Here is a 4,952-nt window from a genome sequence, read left to right as displayed (position 1 = left end):
ATTCATATCAATTGACACATAGCATTTGAAAAAATTACAACACCTATTCTTGATTAAAAACAAACAAACACCCAGCCAAATTGGAATAGAAGGGAAATTCCTCAATTTAATAAAAAGCATATACACAAAACCAACAATCAATATTATTCCCAATGGAGAGAGACTGAAAACATTCCCCTTGTGAAGAGGAACCAGAAAATAATGCCTTTTATCACAATTCCTATTTGATATTTTATTGGAAGTCCTACCCAGAGCAATAAGACAAGAAAGGGAAATAAAAGGCATCCACATTGACAAAGAAGTAAAACTATCTCTATTTGCTGATGATATGATCCTATACTTAGAAAATCCTAGAGACTTGCCCCCCAAAAAACAAACAAACAAACAAAACTACTGGAATGAATAGAAGGCTTTGGCAAAGTGCCAAGATACAAAAATCAGTTGGATTCTTCTACACTAACAAAACTCTCAAAAGGAAATTAGGAAAACAATACCATTTTTAATAGCCACCCAAAAGATGAAGTACTTAGGATTGAACCTAACCAGAGACACAAAATATATATAACAAGTAAACTACAAAACACTACTACAACAAACCAAAAAAGACCTACATTCATGGAAGAATATACCACACTCATGAATAGGAAGACTTAACATTGTAAAAATGTCAATACTACCCAAAGCAATCTACAGATATAATACAACCCCAATCCAGATTCCATCATCATTCTGTAATGAGATGGAAAAAATAATTACCAACTTCATATGGAAAGGAAAGAGACCCTGGGTAAGGAAAACACTGCTAAAGAAGAACAACAAACTAGGAGGTCTCACACTCCCGGTCTCAAAACCTACTACACAGCCACTGCAGTCAGAACACCCTGATATTGGTACGATTACAGACACATAGACCAATGAAACAATTGAGAACCCAGAAGTAAGCCATGCAGCTATGGACAGCTGATCTTGACAAAGGGCTGAAACTCATTAAAGGGGAAAGAGATGTCCTCTCTAATACATAGTGCTGGCAAAACTGGACATTCATTTGCAGAAAAGTGAAACAGGATTCATATCGCACACCACATTCAAAAACTAACTCAAGATGGATCAAAGACCAAATGTAAAACCTAAAACCATAAATATCATCAAAGAAAAAATAAGAACAAACTTAAGAGCCCTAATACACAAAATAAATACATTGTCTACGTAACTAAAAATGCACAAACAGCAAAAGACAAACTGGACAACTGAGACCTCCTAAAAATTAAACATTTATGGCATTGAAAGACTTCATTAAGGAGTTCTGGTAGATGGCAGAATAGGCAGACAAACTACACAGACCCTCTCCAACAAAGAAAATAAGAACCAATTAACACAGATGTAGAACATAATCCTGGAGCCCTGAGCTTTGAAAGGAAGGATACAGAAGTGGACTAACTCCAACTAGTAGAGTTATGAAAACATCAAAAAAAGGTGCATGAAAACACCAAAAAAGAAGACATACTGAGCTGCAGTCTGTTAGTGATCCTGACGGCACAGACAGCTTGGACATTGCCAAGTGGTGTTAGGACCTCAGAATTAACCTAAAAAATCAGCCGTGCCAGCCAGGGGTTGCACGGAGGAATGTACTGGTGGCTGGTGAATAAAAGTGGAAGCAGCAAAAAGGGAGGTGGGCTGAGCTGTGGACTTTGGGTGATCTGGAGGGTGCTTCTGGACTAGCAGGAATTCCATTCCAGTCTATGTGCTCTGATGGAACATGGGTGCCCTGCCTCACCCTGCCAGATTTTTTTTTTTTTTTAGTTTGTTTTTCTCTGTTTTAAAATTATTTTTTTTCATCTTTCTTTAATTAATATTCTTTCTTCTTCCCTTCCTAGGTTCTAGTTTTCAGCTTCTTCTCTCTTCCCTTTTCCTGGTTCCCATTTTTTCTTTTTTTGCAGTTTTCCCCATTCCTTGTCTTTCTTTTTGCATTTTTCCCATTATTTTTCTTCATTATTATTCTACTCTACCTCTTTTATTCCCCCCTCCCCAGATATTGCAGGTCCCCCCCACTTTTTCTATTCATATTCCTTTTAGCTTTTTAAAGTATGTCTTTAAATATTTTCTCCCTTTTATTGCCTTTTCTCTCTCTCTCTCTCTCTCTCTCTCTCTCTCTTTTTCTTTATTTTTTCTCTTTTGGTGATTGTTCTTGTGTGTTTATGCAAGTCCTCTTGAGTTTACTTTTTGATGGTTTTTCAGTTGTTATTTTTGCCTAACTGAGTGGGAGACAGCAGCTGTGCCCATACAACCCAACCAAACCACATCTCCTGCATTTCCACTTACTGAGTGAGAGCCACCACTTCTTTCTGCACAAACTGGCCAATGATGCATGACCACCAAGAGCCTAACTCACCCTTAACTTCTTTTCATAAACAGTTAACAGAGACCTGTGCAACCACTCTCATTTTCTGTCACACCCAGCAGGAGACAGGTGGTGAGTGAATAATTGCTGCCAATTAGCAAATAGAGAAACAGTACCCTGCTTCCTCAGATACACCTGAAAAAAAAAAAAAAAAGAAGAAAATGAAAATTTTGGGTGAATCACTCCAGCATACAATCATCAATTACATATAGATACAGCAAAGTCACAATGTCTCAGAGACAATACTCCATCACAGTCCACACAAAGAAGCAAGATAAAGCAGTAGAAACAAGGCAGCAGGATACAGACCCAGAACACATCCCTGAGGAAGAAGCAGCATTGGGACTCACTGATGAGGAATTCAAAAGAATTATATTAGGTACCTTCAAGGAAAACTGACAAAATTAAGGAAAACACAGACAACATCCTAGAATGATTTCAGAAGAAAATATAAGAACAAAATGGAAAAATGAATGAAAATTTAGAAATGATACAAAATCTGCAGATAGAAATCCAGAAAATTAATACTAAACTTTCAAAAATAGATAACACATTGAAAGGGCAAAAGAGTAGAATGGAATCAGTTGAACACAGAATTAATGAGATTGAAGACAGATACCTGAATACTTCTTTGGAAAGGGATCAGTCAGAAGAAAGTTCAAAACAAATGAAAACCTGAGTCATGTGGGATGCCATCAAAAGGAATAACCTATATATGATGAGAATTCCAGAACAGGAAGAGAAAAAGAAAACCACTGAGAAAATTGTACAAGATTTGTTGGAATAGAATTTCCCTGATAAGACAAAAGATGAGAATATATCTATTCAGGAAGTCCAATGAAGCCCAAACAGGATAGTCCCCAAAAGAAAATCACCAAGACATATCATCATCAAACTCACCAAAACCAAAGACAGAAAGAATTCTGAAAGTAGCACAGGAAAAATGGAAAATTACCTACAAGGGGCAACCAAAAAGACTAAGCTCTTATTTCTTAGCAGAAATCATACAGGCAAGAAAGCAATGGGATGGTATATATAAAATCCTGAAACAGAAAAATTTCCACCAAGAATTATATACCCAACAAAAGTATCCCTCAAATATGATGGTGAAATTAGGAGAGTTCCATATAAGCAGAAATTAAGGGAATTTGTTAAAACCAGACCAACCTAGCAAGAGATACTTAAGGGAGTCCTTTGAACAGAGAACCAATAATAGCAAACAACAACCAACCATTAGTACACATGATGACATAACCCAGAAACCAACACAGCTATGGAAGTATCCAAAGTAAAATAAGTTTACAAAATTGTAAATAGGGAACCAGAGACATCAATTGGCAAATGAAGACAACTACAAACCAAAAAGAGGTGAAAAATAGTGTAGTTCGGGAACTTCTAAATGGTGAGGAGGTCAAGAGAGTTGCAAGATAGAATGGATGGTTCTAAACTCAAGGAGAAAATTATAAATCACAGAGTAACCTCAAAGAAAAATGTTAAATCTTCATATCACAATAAAAAAGAGGACAAGCACAAATATTTAGCAAATATGAAAATGACAGCAAGAAAGGAAATGACAACATGATTCATAAACAAAATGAGCTCAGCACAGAAAATTATATGGAACAAAGAAACATAGAACACCATGAAAAACACATAACAAAATGACAGCAACAAATTCATACTTGTCAATAGTTACACTGAATGTTAATGGCTTAAATGAGCTACTCAAGAGACAGAGAGTTGCAGAATGGATAAGAAAACATAACCCATCAATATGCTGTCTACAAGAGACATGCCTTAGAGACAAAGACAAAAATAGACTAAAAATCAAAGGTTGGAAAAAGATACATCAAGCAAATGGCAATCAAAAAAGAGCAGGAGTGGCGATATTAATTTGTGATAAAATTGATTTTAAGATGAAAACCACCATAAGAGACAAAAGCCCCAAACTCACTGCCTTGAGTCAGATTGGACTCAGCAACCTCTCCTTGAGTTTCCGAGGCAGAATCACTATGGAAGTAGATTGCCCAATCTTCCAAGGAAGGACATTTTATAATGATTAAAGAATCAATTGAACAAGAAGATATAATCATAATAAATATCTATGGACCCAATGAAATAGCCCCAAAATACATAAATCAGACCTTAACAGAATTGAAAAGACAAATAGATGACTCCACAGTCATAGTAGAAGACTTTAATACACCACTTTCAATGAAAGATAGAACAACCAGAAAGAAACTCAACAAAGACACAGAAGAACTAAACAATACAACGCACCAAGATGACCTTATAGACATCTACAGAGCACTTCACTCAACAACAGCACAATATACATACATTCTTTTCCAGTGCACATGGAACATTCTCCAGGACAGACTATATGTTAGGCCACAAAGCAAGCCTTAATCAATTTAAAAATATTGAAATCCTGCATGGCATCTTCTCAGATCACAATGCCATCAAATTAGAAATCATCAATAGAAAGATCAATGGAAAAGGAGCAAATACATGGAAACTGAACAACACCCTTCTTAAGAACAACTGAGTAATA

The 4,952-nt window shown here is 36.1% G+C and overlaps 1 protein-coding gene across 1 annotated transcript in view; it reads left to right on the top strand.

The window, feature by feature from the left end:
* Window positions 1–4,952, top strand: part of LOC103212350 (phospholipid-transporting ATPase ABCA3-like) — a 259,404-nt gene that overhangs the window by 45,102 nt on the left and 209,350 nt on the right. The gene's annotated exons all lie outside the window — the stretch shown is intronic.

This window comes from Orycteropus afer, unplaced genomic scaffold (genome assembly GCF_000298275.1).
Source record: "Orycteropus afer afer isolate SDZICR_OR568_19922 unplaced genomic scaffold, OryAfe1.0 scaffold00925, whole genome shotgun sequence".
NCBI classification, from domain to species: Eukaryota; Metazoa; Chordata; class Mammalia; order Tubulidentata; family Orycteropodidae; genus Orycteropus; species Orycteropus afer.
Note: the sequence above shows the minus strand (reverse complement) of the source record. Positions and strands in the feature narration are given on the sequence as shown.